Source organism: Lissotriton vulgaris, chromosome 7 (assembly GCF_964263255.1).
Source record: "Lissotriton vulgaris chromosome 7, aLisVul1.2, whole genome shotgun sequence".
Classification (NCBI taxonomy): domain Eukaryota; kingdom Metazoa; phylum Chordata; class Amphibia; order Caudata; family Salamandridae; genus Lissotriton; species Lissotriton vulgaris.
Genome location: NC_141695.1, coordinates 1441625029 through 1441646717, shown reverse-complemented (window position 1 = coordinate 1441646717; position 21689 = coordinate 1441625029). Strand labels below are relative to the sequence as shown.

Here is a 21689-nt window from a genome sequence, read left to right as displayed (position 1 = left end):
CATAATTACTGTGTAACCCATTTGGCCACACATTAGAACCGTGAGTCAGACGATGGGATTCATTATGGGTTTATTACAAATTCTAAGTCAAGCTGATATAAATTAGCCTCAGAAACATAGTATAAAAATACAGAATCCCTAATGGATATCCAAAACATCGGACAAAATTGATCCTCAATAACAGGAAGCAAATGAGGACTCCGTAGTCGCAATACAAAGAATGAAAAAAAAGACTGATGAGTAGATTTAAAGTTTCGATCCTCCTGTCTATACATGAGGTTGTTTAAAACTTTATTAAGCCGTATTCTAAACTAGGGAACAGTGAAATCCTTTTTAGGTCATGAAAACAAGAAACGTGTCAAGCATAGCAGAACCTATGTAGAAGTTCTCTAAAGGTAATAATATTGTATAGAATGAAGCCACACAACAGAGATGTTGCAAAGAGGTCTGTACCTTCTAAAGTCTAAAGGGAATCTGAATAAAGCTGAAGCGTGTTCATCAATTATACCCACAGAACCTTTGAGAATCCCATGTCACATGTCTCATTATTTTCCATCTTCAAACAATAAAACTTGGCAACTACACTCGAGATTTATTTCCTTTGGTCCACACCTTATAACATTCTTGGATTCCTCCCAATTTCCATTCCTTTTCAAACAGTAGTCCTCCCTTTGTTTGTTAAAACTTCTCATCCTTCCTAAAAGTACTCTTTTCAATCCTCACTATTTCTTTCACACCATGTGCCTTCACTATTCAGTAGACCACAGGACTGCACTGGCAGAGGAGAGAAAAACAATGTATGCAAAGCAAACATTCAAGTTGAAGGTTTAAACAATCCAAATGCTTAAGGCCTTTGGTCAACTTAGTGCAGCACACATTTTAGTACACGTCTAAATACATGTATACAGATACATATGTACTTACAATTTAAATGTAAAGTACTATTCAACTGGATACATTTTCAGATATAAAATAAAGACAAAGTGTTATTCAAATGAGCATACAAATGTATGAGTTAACATTACTGAAACCACACATATGTAGATATATTCGAGAACTGCAATTTGTTGTTACCGTGAAGCAAAAATTAATATGCTCACTTATATAAATGTTGAGTGCAGTGAATGCACTTTCTGTAACTATTCATTTGCACAATATTTCCTTAATAATGTTAAGTCACACAAATACATGAAGCCATACATAAACAGATATGTGGCCTCGTCAAACAGAAAAGGGTGATACCAAAAATATGTTGCTCCAGTAACCCCTCTGATGGTGAATTAAGCTATCACATAATACAATCTGATGTTATAAGATGGACCATCTAAAACCTTGTGGTCTTCAGCACCTTTCACCTAGAGTCTCCACTAACTCTATATCAGCCCTCTTCCTTTTCACTCCCTGTCTAATCTGTGCATACTTATATCACTTAAAGAACATAAATATGGATATGGCACAAAGGGCAATTATTAAAAGGGGTTTCAAGATGGCGCCCAGAATTCCACTTCCTAAACTTCCAAATCATTTGCCTACAGCAGAATGTCCATTCCCAATGACTTCCCAATCACCTGTTGCCTCTAATGCTTTCAAATCTTTTGTCAATCCAGATATATTCTGAATATATTTCTCCAGGTCTTTATTTTTGTCTGGGGTGTAAGTATAGTATTGCTGAACTTTTCAAATCCTGCAGACCTCACCCTGTTGTGCGAGTAAAAGGTCCAGCGCACATCTGTTTTGCAAAACCATGGACCTTACCACACCCATCTTGGTATTTAAAGCAATAAAGAATTTGCAGTACTAGTAGCCAATGTATCCACTATTGTAGACAGCTTTGTAATTTTCAGGTCATTTAGCATTACTTCACAGACTAAATTATGGCACCGAATATATCGCCTACCACTTCCGCTGCACTAACACGTCGTCTAGTTCTATGTTTCGTTTCCCATGCAGGATTATTCAAATGTTCCATATAGTAAATCTTCTTGAAAACTATACCAAGATAACATGTACCATGCCATCGATTGGGCACTTTAAGATATGCATACTGTCCACAAATAAAGTACACTATAGGAATCACAGGATCCTATTCCCTCCAAAAAAGGACATTCTTCTCTTTCACTTTGAAAACATGTTCACATTCGCGCCTCCCTAAAAATAATGGGTCTATATAGCGCTGGTCAATGTGTATAAACAGCTTTCCCTTATGTTGCCAATCTAAAGTCAAGGCGGGAAAATCTTCCTTCACCTGATGTTCAATTTCTTCATTACTCCACCTGAGGAATTGGACTCTAAATGGCTCCTTCAGTCCTACACCAAATTCAAGAATTTCGTTTTTACAGCTGGCATTGAACACATCAAATTATGTATTTTTGCATATGCAGTGTCTAGTGACTTAAGAGACAGAAAATATTTGCCTGCAATCTCCGCACCTTTAAAATAAGGATTCTTATTCAAATCTCTGAACATAGGAACTTCTGAAAGGACTAAATCATAATTCAAAAATTAATATTGAAAACTACTTTGTCTATAGAATAGACTTAGTAAAAGACTACAAAAATTCCATATGTCAAAGAAATATGGTGGTAAGTCATATCCTCAGCAACGGAAGCAGGCAATTGGGTACACAAATAGCAATCTCTCATATTCATTGTGCCAATGTGTTCATAAAGCAAGCTAAAAAAAGCGTTTAAAGAAAAATCTCCCCTTGATAGATCTGTGTGTAATTTTTTAACTTCCCACAACTGTCAGTTGCTATCAGCTGGAAGTGGTGTAATAGGGGCAACAGTAGACTTGATCTCTCCTGATCTGTACATAGCTGAATATAACCCTGTAAGCAATACTATTAATCCTAAACCTACAACTATTAGTGTGCCTGTTGTGATGCATCTACGCCTGTTAGTATTAGAATTGATTTCCATTTCTTTGTTTGAATCTAAACTGTTGAGTGGAACGTAGCAGCTGCAGAGTCTTCTCTGTTGGTTTCCACCTGTGCAAGCAGCAAAATAAAAGTTCAAACGATATGCAGTACGAATAAGTACAAAAGTCTTTGTGAGTCTTCCTAAGCCCTACTCTGTGTTCTTCTGAAGACAACCTTAGGCTCCTTTAGTTGAGGCAGGCCTCTGCACTCTTCTTTCTTCCCTACAAAGTCCATTCATTTAAATGTCTCTAATAATAAACGGTTCAAGTTCATCAACAATCTATTCTAGAATAAACTCCAGTTCATCCCTAGAAAAACACTCCAGCGTCGGACTGAATGTGTTGCACCTCAATCTCCAAGTACAGCAAGTAAAAAGTCCTGTGCACAACTCTTCTGGCACCTGCAGCTGTTGCATGCGACTGTCATCCAGATCAGAAGCTTATAAAATAAAGCAAGGTGCACCAGGAAAAAGTCTGCATCCCATTAGAATTTAAGATAGTCCTCTGTAATTCATATAATTCAAGATGAATGTAAAAATTCAGGCAACACGTTTCGATCCTTACATTTCCCAGAACTTCATCAGGGCTCAAAAGTGTAGATGGAGAAATCTTTTGGTAGAATAAGATACTATGGAAACATATCCTTGGTCATACATATACATGAGTCCTCCACATTTAATGTTTGCAGCCTTTCAATTGACTAATATTCACAACAAGCATCATCAGGCCCCATACAGTTATATAGGGGTACAGTTATGCCATATCGTGTCTTCCTCTTCAAATGCTGTGCGGTCTGGTTTTCTAAAAAACTCCAGTTCATCGACCAACACATGGAGTTCATTTGCAGTCAGGAAAGGAATCTCTGCCACATCCAAAATAAGATGTTTAAACTCACTCAATTTCACTAACAAGGGTAGTTCAAAAGTAAGATGAACTGAAGATCAAGTTCCTGAAGTTTCAATTGAATTTTCACGGTGATTCCAAAATTCCCAGAACTCATTCTCCCTATCATTTGTAAGGAAGTAAAGTCCATTCAGGAGAAGAGTACCTCCGACAGGGCACTCTTGCTTGCTTTAACCTTATGAGCGTAATCCCCTCTCCTTCCATATCACTCAGATCAGAATCGTCAGGGATAATTCGGAGGTCACATTGTACCTGCAGAACTAGTCTCCCCCTCTCCTTCCTTCTTGGCCAGTGTTCTCCTGTAGCAACTCATAGTTCTACACCACAAGCCTCTACTTCTTCAGCCTCGACAACCAACTCTGCAGGGGAACAAGGGCTTGACTAACCTGCCCCAGTGGCCTTTTGACCACCACTGTTACTTCTGGGAGAGGTGCTGTTATATCATCAAGTGGAAACGGAATGTGGCAAGTGTGGCAAGCAGGCTCCTAGTTGGGAAGACCTGCACACTTCACATCAGTACCAGTGCCAAGGATCACCTGGAACGGTACATGTCAGCGAAGCTCTAGACAACTCTTTCCGACACGCTTTGTCATCATGACCAGTTTCCCAGGCTACGGTCATGCCACTGCTCCTGGAGAGGCAGGGATGTGGTGGCTTCAACCTGATGAGACGCAGAACGCATCACATCAGCCAGTCCTCTGCAGTAATCAAGTATCAGATCATCAGTAATAATCACAAACACATTTGTAGGCAGAGCTGGCAACCTCATTGCCCTGCTCATGGGGGATAATCCTGTTCTACGATCACATGTGCTGCAGAGACTCATCAACACAAGCAGCAAAGCATCAGACCATTTCAAAGATGTAGAAGCACACACTTTGAGAACCCTGGATTTCCAAGCTCCATTGACCAGCTCCAAGAGACCCGAAGCCTCAGTTCTGTAGCTCCAATGCAGTCTTTGTTCAACTTGTACTGAACGCACAGCATCCTCCGGATTTTATTGTTAAAAGGCATGCCTCATTCAGATTCCAAAGAAGTCGGGAACAACTTTGCTATTGTTAGACTGTCATTTCTTCTTGTGGACTATACTCAACCCATTTTGAGAAGATATACACAACAAACACGTATCTCAATCCATTGCATACAGGCATCTCAATGAAATCCAACTGTATCCTATTGAAAGGACCACCAGACCTCCCTGTGTGACTCAGTGTTACTGCAGTTCTTTTCCCCACAGTATTCTGTTGACAAACAACACACAAGCAGCACAAGGCTTCAGCAATCAACCTGAACCTTGGATTGAACCAAGTCTGCCTAAACATCCGGACCATCACGTCCCTTCCTACATGAGTAGGACTATGATAATGCCTAGTAATGGAGGGTAAAATACTGTTATGCAACAATGGTTTTCAATATTCTAAACCCAAATCTCACACTGTTATGTTTCATACAAGTGCCCCAATAGAGGCTCAGGAAGTAACGAAACCTTTCACCTATAATTCCCCTGCCAATACACTACATAACTGTTCTTGGTACTGACTTTTTATCTAGATACGGTACTGCTTAAAGGACGTGGGGTTTTCTCTGAAAACTAGCCTCATTCATTATGCATGAGGATTCTTGGAATCTCAGCAGGACTGCCATCTCGTGCCCAATAACTATGTATAAAGGTCATTCCTTCGGTCATCCTAGTACGACATGACACAGCAAGGTAGATCCCCTGAGTGAACCACTTTGGGTATATAAACACCATATCTTTGCTGAGGCAGAGAGAAGAGAAAAAGGACTTCCATGCTGACACACTGACGCAAGACGCCGAGGTTCCTGCACACAGATACTTCAGCTTGCAGTGGTCTGACATTCCTCGCGGGGTGTCCATCTTGAGACCAAGATGGGCTTCCACAGTCTCTCACTTCAGGTAATGGGGTTGACTTTATGCTGGAGGGATGCTTGACTCTACACCTACATACAGGCTAGGTAAACTTAGGTACATCTAGTTAGGGTCGCATCGTGGAGTACGCATTATTACTGTCATGTATTTATATACCTGCCTGTATTCATTGTTTTAGCACTATGGTAGAAATCTACCATTCTTTTACTCTGTTGGCGATTATAATCATTTATATCTGCTTCTGTCTTATGGTTGTTTCAGCACACCTGTTTTACACTAGAATGACGCTGGTTCAATAAATGCTTATTGAAAACGTCCCCACCGATTATTTTGTGTATCTCTCTGAGACAAAGTGAGCACAAGTGACTGAGCAAAAAGTAATGCACTGTTTCCGCGATCCCTGATGGGCCAGATTTGTCATAATCGATAGTTGCCAAGAACTATTCTCTCCTTGGTAAGAGGAGTTTACAGTAGCAATGTGAGCTAGCTGGTATACAGACTAACATACCCTGTGGGGGTGTCTGGAATCAGTCTGGACACCAATCCCACAGTCTATGTTGTCTAAATGCGCAGATCCTATATAGGTTTAGAGGAACTACATGACAATCCTCATCTCTCTTGACAAAACGTGCTTTGACCCAACTCTATTCTGCCTCTGACACTTCCTCTTGCAACCTCTTGACTTCCTCACAAGTTTCAGCTTTAGTTAACAAAAGGTTGTAGTTGGTCATATCTGTTCCCTCATTTGTATATACACCATTAAAGGTACAAGCATTGTAAGTGCAGTATCTTGCAACTTCATCAGCATATCTATTGCCAACAGTCACATAATTTTACCTCTTACAATGTGCCCCACACTTAATAACAGTAATTTGTGCATGCATCTGCAGTGCTTCCGGTAGTTTTTGGACTCACTCCCCATTCTGAATGATCAAGCCCAAGGAAGTCATGAATCCCCGCTGGGACCATAACTGTCCGAAATCATGAACAACACTAAAGCTGTACTGACTATCAGTGAAAATGGTCACTCAGCTGGTCAGAGACACAGAATGCTCAAATAAGAGGAATCAATTCAGCCACTTGTGCTGAAAACACTCCCTGGAGCCACAAAGCTTCAACTACTTCTGAAACTGTAAGCAGCTCGTAAATTTCCTTCCTGATCTCGCAAACACGAGCCATCCACAAGCAATGCAAAATCAGATTCAGGCAGTGGCTCATCTTGTATATCTGGTCTTGGCTTGGTGCACAATCATGATACAGTCATGCTCATCTTTATTTTCATCATTGTCAATGTCAGGAAAAGGCAACAAGGTGGCAGAATTAAAAACAGAACAACTTTTTATGGTGACATTTTCAGCCGCCAGTATGATCTCATACTAGGTCAGGCGGTTGTTTGTCAAATGCTGTGTGCGAGTATGGATCAGCAGTATTTCCACAGAGTGAGGCATGTACACCTTTAAAGGATGACCCATGACGATGCCCTCACAACTTTCTATACTGACTCCGTGGCCGCCAAAGCTCTGAGGCATCCAGGAAAATCTGTCACTGCTGGATTTAAGATAGCTGAAAAGCAAGCCACAGGTATATGGGCACTTCTATGTGCTTGATTAAGCACTGAGAGAGCACATCCCTCCCTCTCTTTGCAAAAAAATGTAAACGATTTGTGGCAATCAGGCATTCCTATTGCCGTGGTGCGGCAGAGACTTCTCTCAACTCTAGGAAGAAAACCAACTAATGATTGTCAAGGGGAATTTGATCCGACACATCCTTCTGTGTCAGCCTCTGTAAAAGCTTGGCCACTAGGGAAAAGTTGGGTATCCACTGGCAACAGTAGCCCACCATTCCCAAGAACATCCTGACCTCTTTTTGGTTTGGCGGTTTCATTTACAAAATCGCTGAGATTTTCTCCTTTGTTACCTTTCTGACTCCTTTCTCAATATGATGACCAAGATACAAAACTTCTTTCAAACAATACTGCAGCTTACTGTGCTGGTGGACGGTTTATGTCCATTCTAAGTCCGGTGGCTCAACAATGCAACAGCATCTGTTTTGTAAGCTTCCCATGTATTTGACGCAACCAGCAGGTCATCAATATATTGTACCAGGACAGAGTTACAGGCATAAACAAAGACTCCAAATGTTTTCTAAGACTCTGGTTAAAAATGGAGGGTCTCTCCGTAAACTCTTGTGGGACTCGGCACCATGCAAAAACATGACTGCTGAGTCTAAATGCTAAGAGGAACTGAATGTCCTCATGCAAGGGTATGGAAAAGAAATCTTGACACAAATCGATAACAGAAAACCACTCAGAATGGAATCTGCAACAATATCACAGCAGGATTAGGCACAGAGGTAAAACAAAAATTCACAATATTGTTTATTTTGTGAAGATCCTGCAAGATGTAGTACTTACACCTAGACTTCTGTGGGCCTCAATATGTGAGTTACATTGACTCCCCATAATCTCTTTCAAAATACCTTGTTGGATCATTGTCTCTATTACTGGAGTTTTTCCAGCAATCATTTCAGGGGTCAAAATATACTGCTGTGTTCTGGGATATTCTGCATTCTGCTTTATCTGCATCCGGACAGGCTCAACTCCTTTAATGAGTCCAACTTCCTTCCCTGAAAAATCTCAAACCTAGGACCGCACAGTATCTCTAAGATCCAAGGGTAATACTTCACTTGTCACCAAATGGTACAGTGCAACAACCGGATTTTGATTAAACCATTTTAAAGGCAACATCCTCGTCATGGGTATGAAACGCCACACCTCTTGGTGTGCAATAAATGGTGCCATTCAGCTTGCACAACAAGTCACATCCTAACAAACTCACAGGGCTTGAATCACAAACAACAAACTGATGATTATCCTCAAAATTTCCTATTCTTACAGTCACATCCTCTATAATAGGATTCCTCATTTCTTGATTAGCAACTCCAACAACTAAGATACTTCTTCCTGAGAGGTCTGAAACTTCCACTGTTCTCACAGGTAGCACCTTTATCAAGCAAAAATTATACGGTGTGGCCATTTATCTCACCATCTACAAATGGGCGTCTGGTCTACCTCCAAGACTGCACAAAGCACGCAATTTTACTCTCCTCTCAGACACCATCAGGGAGGACTGATCAGAGCAAAAATTCTCAATAGTCTCATACATAGAATATTTCTGGTAAGGAATGTTACCCTGAAGAGAATTCTGGTTCATATTCAGAACCCAATTTAAAATGATCTGGGACCATTGATAGCTTGCTATTGCATCAGAATTTATGGAAATTTCATCACTGGGGCTTGTGGCGCATTACATTTTTGAGATCTCGATCTGGGCATATTCTGTGGCTGCATAGAAGTATTGTTCTGAGACTGTGCAAACTCTGGATTCTGGCCTTGATTTGCAGGATTAAGACAACGTTCCCACTTCCAATGCCCCAGCCTATTACAGTAGTGACATGAGTTTGAATTTTTCAATGTGGCTACCTCAATTCTGATACTTGGATCAACAGGGATATCCCGACCCCTACCTTGTGACTGAAAACCACATCCACCTTGCATGGCAGGAGCTCCTTGGGGGTAACCTTTTCCATAGGGTGTGCAGTCCCAACAGAGGATGGACCATGACTTTCTTTCTGAGCAGCCTTCATTTGTCCTTTCTCCTTCAATTTATTCTGCTTCATGCCAATCTCATCATTACAATACTTTGCGTTTTGAAAGATCTCATCAACCTACTTATTCTGCCAACAAATCAAATGCAATTTAATTATCATGCTAATCTCAGGTCTCAATCCTGTCACAAACTTAGACACAAAATGTCCTATGTCCTAGGACTCCAACGTTTCTTTCCACTGTACTGTTTAAATGCCTGTAACAATCTCTCATAATATGCATGAATCGTTTCTTTAAGTTCCTGGGACGTAAGGTAAATCTTGACCCAATCAATATCTTGGGGAGACCCTTTAAACTTCAACCACATCACTACCTGATTGTACTTTCTCATTGGTATGGTTGATGGCCCATTAGTCAAAAAGATAAAATGCATGCTGTCCTCAAATCAATTAAACCATAATGTCAAATAAAGTATTCAAATCAGTTCACAAGGCTTTGGATATTTTCACAAACTTCTCAACTTGTTTGTAACCATTCCACAGGTTTCTCTCTTAAGCTTGGGAAATCATTAGTGAATGACGCAAGATCACTCCTACTCCATGGTACATGAACATAATCTCCACTGGGTAACTCTTGTCAAGGAAAACTTGTAATTGTCACCCCTCCCTCTCTGGAAGGAGACTGTACCCCCTTTGATCGTTTGGGACATTTTCTTTTTGACCATTTGACTTTCCTCTTATCCAACGCATTCGATGATGCTGAGAAACAATTCCTAAACAACAAAACAGAAGTGCCAATACTGATACTCTATTTGATATCTTGTTTTATCAACCAAAAGAAGTCTCCTGATCAAAGATGGGAAATGCTATTCAATAGCTGTTTTATTATACAAAGTGAATTTTGGAAACTACATTTATTTTAACTTTCAGTATATACTGTCGAAAAACAGAACATTTTATATAGAAAATGAAAAAAGAGAACACAAAACAGGGCAATAAAACCAACATTCATAAATCAATCATATCACAGTCATACCACAAGCATTCACACATTCATACTACAGTACTTAACCTAAATTGGATAAAGGATAAACCAATGGGCTAAGTATTGGGTCTGCTGTATAAATAAAAAATTCCAGCATTTGCATTTTCCGCCCTGGTATTCTCATATTTTCTAAATCCTAATCACAAAAGCAGAGCCGGTGGCTCTTCTGTAAAGCCTTTGTCTGCTCCAAAATCCATATTTTTGAGCTATTTCAGATAGTTTATCATGAGCTTGTCTTGCTCGCCTTGTAACATCCTTGCTCATAAAGAGAAGCTCATTTTGTTGATGTGTCTATGCGAGCCAGTTTAAGACTTGCAGTTATCATCACGTCGAATTCAAGTTTTAATTTAACTACAGCCACCAAATTCACTCTCAATGAGAACTTGATCATTCCTTTACTTATTTCTGTGCCTCCACTTTCACTCAAGATGGTATTGAGAATGTTCAGCCATTTGTTTAGCTCCTGAGCATCAAATGTATGCGGCACCTCAGAAGTTCTAGGCACTGGTCCTTCCCTGGGGGTACTAATTTGTTCATTCAGGGGTGGCTCCCAGGCAAGTGAATCAAATTCTGGTAATCTCTGAAATGACCTCAAAGGTCCAAATCCAGTCTGATTCACAGTTGTATCTGCTCTCGCACCACAAGGTGAACTAGCATTCATTGGAACCAAGTGAATAAACCTAACATTCACGTTCATAGGAACTTTCTCCTGGGGTTCTTGACTCAGTTGGAATATCCAAAGTATGTTTAGCCCTCTCCGTGGAGCTGGGATTATATATAGGAACTACATGGCCAATGGTGACTGGGACTGTGACAGCAATGGCAACATTCGGACTAAGCATGGGCGGAAAATCCGTTTCGCTTGCGGATTTTGCGGATTTTCGGTAAATTCGCAATCCGCGAGATCCGCGAATCTCCCGCAAAATCCGCAAATCCGCGAGCAGCGGATTTTATGGCTTGCTCGCACTGTTCGCGTGAGTTCGCGGCTTGCAAGTACAACTTCGCACCCCGCGAGTAAGTGCTAAATTGCAGAAATACGATCTTAGCAAAACTGAAACTACTTACCAGGTTCAAAAGTTCAGGCTCATCATTAGTAGCCATTTCCTGTAGTGCTTCCTGAGGGGCCCCTCCAGAGTTCAGTTGCCAGTTGCAACTATTATGTGACCCTGCTCTGAACCTCAGAATAGTTACACATATGCCACAAAGGTCCTGAATTACAGCTAAGGGAGACAAGCAGGAGCCAGGCTGGAAGTTAAAATCCATTAATCAGCCCCTAATTCATTATTGTCAGTTGGGGCAGGGCAGGTGTTGTAACTAATTTTGCAACAATGAAAGCACTTAGCAAGTGCAAAAGATCACTAATCAGGAAGCACTAAGGAAGCAGGTGCCAGCTAAAAAAATATTCTGTGACACATTAATCAGCCCCACATTAATTCAGGTCACTTGAGGCAGGGAAGGTGTGCTTTGCTTTGCCGAAAATAATGTACACTGGACAACCAGAGGGTGTGGTGATGAAACAGAGGGTGGCATGGGTGGGCCAGAGGGTGGCATGAGTAGTCAGAGAGTGGCAGTGGTGACAGAGAGTGGCAGTGATGAAGAAGAGTGTCCCAAACAGGCTGGACACGTAGAAACAACAAGTTCGCAAAACTTGCGACCCGACAGGTAAGTTCGCAAATTGCGAAATTGTAAAAACCCTCGCGAACTGGCAGAAACACGCGCGAACACAAAAAAAAAAATCCGCAAATTCGCGGGAATTCGCGGATTTTGCGGATTGCGAGTTCGCAAATCCGCAAAATTCGCGAACGCGAGATTCGCAAAATTCGCCCATGCTTAATTCGGACCTGCAGTGTACCAGGGACACAAATCCCCAAACTCCCCCATCAAATTTTGATTCACATTTACAGGGGAGGGCTCCATTGCTTTGGGACTCACATTCACAGGTGCAGTAACAAGTCCAGAGTTTCCACTAGCATTAAAGCTTCCACCTCCCCCTCTTTGGGTGTCATTGTAGGGAGGCGGGCACTCCGACAACAACACATCTAAAAGACTATTACTAGTATCACTGTCACAGTTTTCACCTCTCCCAGCTGATTACTCTGCCTCATTCTTTCTCTTCTCTTGTTTGCCCTTCTCAAATTCATCACCGGAAAATGCTGGATACAACTTAGCTCCCTTTACAATGTGGGTTCTCCACTTCTGTTCTGCGTCTTATTTTGCATCAACATATGTACTTACTGCCTTTCTAGATCTCCCCCGATACCTTTTTATTTTCTCTGGCATGCACTGCATGGTCCCAAGCACTGAGTACCTTAAACTGTGTAGGTCTATGCTGTGATTTCATCTCATATAGAATACCCCTCAAATGTTTAATGATTCTCACATTAAATGTACCATAGCATGGAAAGGCCAGTGCACTTTCTTTCTTAGTGATCTTGTGCCATTGTTTAAACCAAATTCAAGTGTGTAGTCCTGTATTTATCGCCAAAAATTACCTGCGGCATTTGCGGGTGTTGCCTAAAAGGTATCATCACAACTTCCCTTATTAAATCTCATATAACCTTAAAACATTAAATTTTTCAGGTAAATGTCAATAATCACAATTTCAAAATCGAAAATAATCTTTACACAATAGGTGTTTATGATCAACAACCAATACCAATGCAACACTCTATGACATGGACAACCAACAACAGTGCAGCTAGACAGCAGCCGACCAACTCCAACGCGGCTCTCTGTGACGTTAGTCTCACTCCTTGCAGTGGTTTACCCTACTTTAAAATTTTCATGAACACACTCTCTTAATACAATACGCATGCAAACAAGTACAATGCAATGACAACAAATAATAATTGTCAGCTTTACTAAAGAAGTCGCCAGAATCCAATCACACAAGAAAGAATTTGGAGCAACGCTTTCTGATCTACTTTAACACATTTGAATAAAACCTTGGCTCACTGGGAATCACCCTGACCAGTACAGTTTCCCTCTGCACTATTGATACCTCACTTTCACACATAAAGATAAATTTCCCCACCCAATTGGGCTGTGGACGATGTCTCATGACAAACACTACAAAACCTTAGCAGAAAATTACAGTACAGTGTCTTCTACACTTCCTAATATCATCCCGGGATCTTAGGCCATGTTGGACCCGCTAACAACTTCAACTTCACATTAAACATCACATTCACACAACATTCAAAATACCTCCGCCAAACATCATGCAACTGTTGTAACATTGCAAGCTAAGCATAAACTGTCCACATGCAACCCTTTTAATACACACTCCTCTGCAGTTAGCCCTCTGCCTCAAACCACTAGAACTCGGCCGATCCTCTGAATCAAAGCATGGGCTCTGAGACTGAGACCTTAATTTTTCTCATATAAAGTCTCCTGATTCCCTATCTCAAGACCTTACCATCCTCTGCTACCAACTGCTAATGCATAGGATTTGGGCTCCTTTTTCCTGCCCTCTACAATGGGAGCTTGAAAGTGCCTGAGAAATAAAGACTTAGAATTAGCTACAATTTCATAATTACAGTGTAGTTTATTTGGCCACACAGTAAAACTCTGAGTCAGAAATTGAGATTAATTATGGATTTATTACAAATTCAAAGTCAAGGTAATATAAATCAGTCTCATAAACACAGTAAAGAAATATAGAATCACTAATGGATATCCAGAATGTTGGAAAGAATGGATCCTCAATAACAGAAAGCAAATGAGAATTCCATAGCCGCAATACCAAGAATGAGAAACAAAGTCTGATGAGTAGATTGGAAGCATGCATGAAGTTGTCTAAACTAAGGATCACTGAATCCCTATTTAAGTCAGGGAAACAAGAAAAGTGTCAGCCTAACAGAACCTGTGTAGAAGTTCACTAAAAGGAATTATATGGCATAATATGAAGCCACACAACAGAGATGCGGCAAAGAGTTCTGTACCGCCTAAAGTCTAAAGGAAATCTGAGTAAAGCTGAAGAGTGTTCATCAATTATACCCACAAAAGAACCTTCGAGAATCCCATGTCTCATTATTTTCCATCTTCAAACAATAAAACTTGGCCACTACATTCAAGCTTTCTTTCCTTTGGTCCACACATTAGAACTTCCTTGGATTCCTCTCAACTCCTAATTCCATACTAACAGCAGTCCTCCCTTTGTTTGTTAAAACTTCTCATTCTTACCAAATGTACATTTCAATCCTCACTGTCTTTCAAACCATGTGCCTTCTTTATTCAGTAAACCACACAACTGCACCTGCAGAGGAGAGAAAAACATTGCTTGCAAAGCAAACATTCACGTTGAAGGTTCAACATAAAAAAATCCAAATGCTTAAGGCCTTTGGTTAACTTAGAGCTCCATCCCAAGGAATCTGTGAGTGTATCTAGCATATCTTACGGAGTGCTAGGAGAATCCCACATGTATGACCGCTTATTGAAGTATGTGATACCCAGGATAGATCTAACTTCAAACCAAATTTTAGCTGCTGCTGGAGGCATTTTAATCTGACCTTCTTAAAGTACTTTGGGGTCCCAAATTTATACAGGAAGCCTTCCACAGGTAATTCACAAAGCAATGCTTTACACATTCTTCCAACTAGGGTCTAGTCTGGACAAGATAGTAACATTCTATTATTTCTAAGTTGAAAAGGTCAACAGTAGAATTGTAGGTTGGCATTCCTAACCCCCTTCTCCAGCCTTCCTCCTCAACTTCTTCCAGGAAAAACGCACGCACTTATTGGCCCAGACAAAGGACGTTATTTTCCCCTGTAGAGCTAGAATGCTTTTATTCTCAAAACTTAAGGGGATATTATCGAACAAAAAAGTGACTTTAGGCAGGAGGGACATTTTTACAAGATCAATCTGCCCATAAATAGACAGTGGCAGATTCTGCCATCTTTTTTAGCAGTTTTCCTACTTCCTGACTCGTCTTCTCGAAAATTAATGTGGCAAGGCTCCCTATATCTCTGGTTATGTATACCCCCAGATATCTTATATCCGTGGTGCTTTTTATTTCCCCTTGATTTTGATTCCACATCATCAATTCAATTTTTTCCTCATTAACTTTATATCCTGAGAGTGCACCAAATCCTCTTGCCTCTGCTGTTAGTTGGGGTAAGGCTGAATGCACGTCTGAGGTAAAGAGCATTATATCATCTGCATATAGAGTCATCTTCCTAGAAAATGCATCAAAATTAAATGCCTTTATTCCCTTGTTTAGTCGCAAGCTTTGAGCAAAGGGCTCGATGGAAAGTTCAAAAAGTATGGCTGAAAGAGTGCAACCTTGTCTTGTCCCCCTTTCTATCTTCACAAAGAGCGATAGACTTTCATTCACCAAAATACAAGCTGTTGGGCTTCTATGAAACTTCTCTTGTGTGTCTAGCAATAATTTACCCATTCCGAAATGAACCAATACAGCCATAAGATAGCTCCAGTTAACCCGGTTGAATGTCTTTGCAGCATCTACAGTCACGATAGCAAGGGGGAGAACCTTAGTTGTGGCTAAATCGGTAGTAGCGATCAAGGCATGATTCAGCTCTCTCAGGTTTCTCCCAGGTTTCTTCATGAATTAGGTGCCTGAGTACCTTGTTTGCACGTGCTGTTAGGATACTAGTAAAAAATGTATAGTCGGTGTTAAGTAGAGAGATAGGACGGATTGATTGGCACTGAAAAGAGTTCTTTCCAGGCTTCGGGATTAGCGTTATAACTGCATCATTCCATGATTCCGGTGTTGGCATACCTTCTACCAGAATAGGATTGAACAGTTTGATCCAGATTGGAACAATCTCATCTGCAATTACAGAATACATTTCGACTGGGAATTGTGTTGGGACCTGCTGCCTTGCCTTTCTTTATTTTCTTAACTGCAATCAGTATCTCGCTGCCCGTTATTTCCTGACATAGATAACCTTGCTGTTCCAGAGTCAATTCAGGGAGTTGTTTTTTTTGGAGCCAAGCATCTATGTCTGCTCTGTTTGTTACAAGGTACTATGTATATAAATCCTGGAAAACCTCCCTAAAAAACCTCTCTTATCTTACTGCTGTCTTTGATGGTATGCCTGGTGTTTTTGACTTTAATCCTCCTAACATAGTTTTGGTGTCTCTCTAGCCTTGCCTTCCATGCCAACAGTTTCCACAGCACTCCCTCTGCACTACATCTCTAGCTCTACTAACTTCCCACTGTTGCTGAACCTTTTCTTCCATCTTGACTCGAAATTTCATCTGCAGTTCCTCAATTGCTGCAAAAGTCTCCTTCCTATCCTCTTCACTTAAACCCTCTCTCTTCAGCACCTTTTCTAATACCCCTATCCTTTCCTCCAAACTAGAAAATACCCTTCTCTCTTCCCTTGCCCAATTCCCCAATAGGCCTTTGAGCGTCACCCTTAACCAAGCTTTGTATGCATCCCATACTACATGCAGGGGCGCCGATGACAGGTTCAAAGAAAAAAAATCTTCTGAGCCATGTGCCAATTCTGCAACCACCTCCTCCTGTAGCAGGATCCTTCTATTGATTGTCCATCTCCTAGGCCCCGGTGAATTCTCCAGTTCAAGTTTAAGAAGAACTGCTGCATATTCTAAAAGGAGAATGGGCAGATGCTCTGTTCCCACCACTTTCTCCACTTCCTTCCTATCCATAAAATAATAATCTAACCCAGAGTAAAGCCCTGTTGTGCCCCATAATTCTACGAAAGACATCGCATAAATTATAATTTTCCAACATGTCCACCAGATATGCCCTCATTTTGGGGGAATTAATTTGTATTTGTGTGGGGAATCTATCCAGAGTATTATCTAAGAGAATATTGAAGTGTCCCCCTAAGATTATGTGTGCATTAAAATCAACCAGAGTCGAAAACATATTTGCCAGATGTCGACTATCATCTATGTTTAGGCCATAGTAACTCACTAGCTTAAATAAGTTCTGACTTATTTTAATTTCCACTATAATCCAGTGGCCGGTCATCTGCCTTGTAGCAGACCAACTCAACGGATAATTTAACTTTAACTATTAGTGCTACACCTTTGGTACAAAGCAACTGATCTGTGGCTATAATGTTTTCCACCCACTTTTGCTTTAAAAAAAGATCCATACACTCCTGCCTCCTGAGATGAGTTTCTTGCAGCATAATTGTTGGAACTGGGGTCACCAGCTCCCCGAGGGTAGCATGGCATGAGCGGGCAGGCATCCGAAAGCTTATGTGTAAAGCGACCATACAGCACACGCATCCACTGAGACAGTAAAATTGGGCACGCAATGAGTGACACCACTCCAGTTAGTTTGTACAAAAATTAGATAACTTTTATATAGAGCAGAGTCAGGGTAATCACAAATTACAGTATCAACTACTTATTAGTTTTCCTTCAGAATACCTATGTTTCAACACTTTGCAATAAATATCCAGAGGAATAAATATTAAATATCAGATAAATATTGAATATTAGATAATATTAAATATAGCTAACCACAGGCCTGACCTTGGCCTTGCTTCTTGTCAGCACCTGTAAGAAATACATTAAGGAGACAACCAAATGACATTGCATCTCATTGGTTTTGCAGGCATTTTACCCACTTCTCACCACGCAAGGGTGAGTGTTTTACAGCAGTAAACATGTAAATAAATAACTGTAGGCTTCCAGTAAATGCGGCACTAAAGGGGGAAAAACATTTCATTAAGAATAAACATACCCTTGTGCAGGATTAACCATTTTAAGAATCACTCCCAGCAGGAATGAGCATTTAGCAGTTCCATAGTAGAAGTAGAACTTGTTATGCACCAACATTTCATCCAAGAAGTAACCACTTCTCTGAGCAGAAGTAAACATATAATAACAGGTAAACCATGCATGAGGCCTAGGCTGAGCAGGACACAAGGCGAAATATGGGATAATCCCAGGGTTTGGGCCTAGCCCTCGCTAATACTCCTCATCCTGGTACTGTAGGCATTCTATTACAGCCCCTAATCAGGGGTTAACCTTTTTATGAATTGAGGCCTATAAACTGTGGGCCTTGGGACCTCTAAAACAATCCAATACCAGGGTAAACACCCCCATAATCTAGTAGGGACCTTTCATTAGGAATTATCCTGTTTGCAGGTGAGAACAACATTTCATGTAGAGCCGTTCATATTCTCAATAACAATAACTTATTTTAATAACGATTAAAATGTTACATTACCCAGCATTAAACATTTCCAGGCGTTGTACTTAGGGAACATTGCACTTGGCATAAAACCCTTCCCTATGGGCATTCATTAGTCACAACCTTAAGCTGGGGGAACACCTTCTGTGAAGCAGGAGTAGGACAGTTCCGCAATCAGGCATAGGCATTTAATTTCCTCCTATTTAACCTCTCATTGCATCAGGCCTTTGCATATCAATAAACCAGGGTAGAGCATTTCATTTTACACTGGCAGGCAATGCATCAACCTTTCTCTAGGGAAGTATAGCCACATCAGTAGGCATTACATTTAAAAAGGCAATAACAGGCCCCTAGCCAGGGGTTAACTCTCCTAACTCCAGTCACGGGGACTAACTGATATCCTGGCCTTGTTTTGAGTCCCAGCAGGCCTGCAGATACATTCACCCCCCTCTCTTCCATCTAGGGGGTGAAGCTTCTAGGCGTTAAATGGGGCCAACAGGGCCCAACTACCACTTTCTCCCAGGGGAGGGGCGACTCTGGGCCTTCTTCGGCCTTCCGCCCGCATCCCCCAGGGTTACCTTTTTGTTTGGGCCGCTCCGGGCACCTTATGACGGTGATGGCAGCTGGGGGAGGGCTTCGGCTCCTCTTTGTGCCCTCTCGTGAGGTCCACGCTGCTCAGGGGACCGGTACCGGGCCGAACTCAGGCTCCTCCAGCCTCGGGACCAATCAGGGGCAAAGCGGCAGCTGGTGGAGGGCTCTCGGGACTCTCCAAGCCCTCCGGTGAAAAGGTATCCGGTTCCCGGGGCCTGGATGTCGTTCACGGCCCGGGAACCAATGGGCAGGCGCCTCAGGAAGGCGCGGCAACAGCAGCCAATGGCTGTGCGGCGATGGACGGGGACGCGGCCGATGACACGGCTGGCGTCCCCCGTCATGTGATGGGGGTATTCTGGCCTCAGGGCCTAACGCGGCCTTCTACCACATTACGGCGGCCCTCTCCTCACATCGGGGGCCGCCGCGACCAGGCAAGCAATAGCGGGAAGGACCCCCTAGGTTCAACGGATGATGACGCCTCTCCCACATTCCTCCGGGCCGAGCGCGGCCCACAGCACACTGTGACGGCCCTCTCTCAGCACCGGGGGCCGCCGGGGGCAGTTGTCGGCAAGATCGGCGCTCTTCAGGGTACAGCAGGCAGCCCGGGGCGGCGGCGGTGAGTACTTCTGCAGCGCCTCGGCAGGGGACTTCAGGAACCGCAGTGCTTCGCGGGCACCACAGCGCTTTGGGGGCACAGAGCTCAACGGGGCAAAAGCACTCCACACAGGGACTTCGTGGCGCTTCAAGAGTATAGCGCTTCAGGGCCCAACAGTCTGCAGGACATAAGCACTTCTCAAGGGGGCACAGCACTTCAGCAGGTGATCGGAGAGATAGCGCCGGGGCACAGCGCTTTGTCCAGGTCAGCAAGCTGAAGTACATTAGGCAGTTCAAATGATGCAGGACAGCAGTCCAGGCAGATATAGCGCTTCAGGGTTCTCGCGCTTCTGCAGGCAGTTACAGTGCTTGAGCCTCAGGCCATTCAGTCAGGCTAGCAGTTCAGGGGGCTAGCGCTATGCAGAGATAGCGCTTAGCATTCACTTCAGTGGGGCACTTTCCTCAGGACAGGTAGTTCAGGGTGCTAGCTCCAGGGAAGAAGAGCGCTTAGCCAGCAGACAGTTTATTTTAGTTGGAAGCAGGTCAGCAGGACCAACAGGACAGGCCACACAACAGTGGCAAACCAGCAAAAGGGGTCCCAGGTGGCGTCAGGGAGCGCAGGAAGCGACACAGTGCCAATACCTGGATGTCTTCTCAATAGTCCTGTGGTGATTTAGTTTCTTCTCGGCGCTTTGTGTTTCTTGCGCCCTTGTAAATAGCAGTCTCTGGGTTCCTTGAAGTGGGGGGGGGTTGGAGTGGATGGCGGGTATCAAATCTCCTCAGCCGGTCTCCTCAGGTGAACTCTGGGTTCCCCTTCCGCCGGGCTAGATCAGGGGGTAAGTTCAGGATTCCTCAACACTTGGAAGGCAACACCTAAGCCCTGTCACTCCCAGTATCATAGGACCCTAACTAGGCCCCACTGCCTAAAACTCCTGCGTAGGTTCTTCCCCAGGTCTGTGCTCCTCAATCTGATAGGAAAGTTTCCCTCCTTTTTCCTTTTATAGTGCCAGTTGAAAGTTGGTAGTGGCAGTTGGTGTCACCTCACCTGTCCCAGAAGGTTCCAGGAGGTTCTAGGAGGTTCCACGATTCTGGCTATGGGCAGGCTGGCAGGCTAGTATAGATACATTGTCTGAGGGTTCTAGCCAGCTCCTGGCTACTAGAATGCTCCCACAAAGACAGCGCTGCAGTAGCAGGGGTCAGTGGCAGCCATGTTAGGGGAAGGAAGCACCTGCACCTTAACATTAGTTTGACATTACACAGGGCTTTCTCCACTACACAAGGCCTATACCATTTTATTTCTATGGGTGGCATCCTAAATCAAGGGAGTAAAAACGAAACATTTCTGGGAAAAGGGCCAAGTCCTACACATCTCCCCCCCAGCCAAAAGCCTGGGTAGACCGATCATCACCTTGATGGGCTTCCCTGCTTGGGGCGGAAAAAGGTGGACGCAGGCCCGTTACTTCAATGGCATCCGCCAGCTCTTCGTCAATCAAACCACCCCACTGGTGTTCCCTAGTGGCATGCGGCCTGGACTGACCTCTAGACAATTCAGAAGCCTCTGGCCCTTGCTCTCTCTCAGAGTGGGGGGCAGTAGCCCCAGGCCCGTGGTACCTTTGGACCACTCTTCTTCTCAACCTAGAGTCTAAACTCTTAGGTTGAACTGGTCACAGGGGCAAAGTCCTCCCTCGCCCTGCACTCCCTCTCAGAGTTCTGCACCCTCCCAACTGGAGTAGTACCCCTAAGAGTCACAACCGGGGGGACTCTGCTTACAGAGATACCTCCCGCCAGGTCAGGCAACCTCTGAACCTGGCCACCCAACCCGGGATCTGCACCCTGTGACTGGTCCGGTGCCAGAGGAGAGTCCTTCTTCCCTCCGCACCCCCTCCCAGAGTTCCGCACCCTCCTACCCGGAGAGGTACCCCTGGGAGTCACACCGGTAGGGTCCTTAGTTACCGGTACCCCACCCTCTAGGTCAGGCAACTCCTGAACCTGAAACCCCAGTC

At 43.0% G+C, this 21689-nt stretch overlaps 1 protein-coding gene across 2 annotated transcripts in view; it reads left to right on the top strand.

Moving 5' to 3' along the window:
- LOC147705801 (transmembrane protein 272-like) overlaps positions 1–21689 on the top strand; it is a 144092-nt gene that overhangs the window by 29823 nt on the left and 92580 nt on the right. The gene's annotated exons all lie outside the window — the stretch shown is intronic.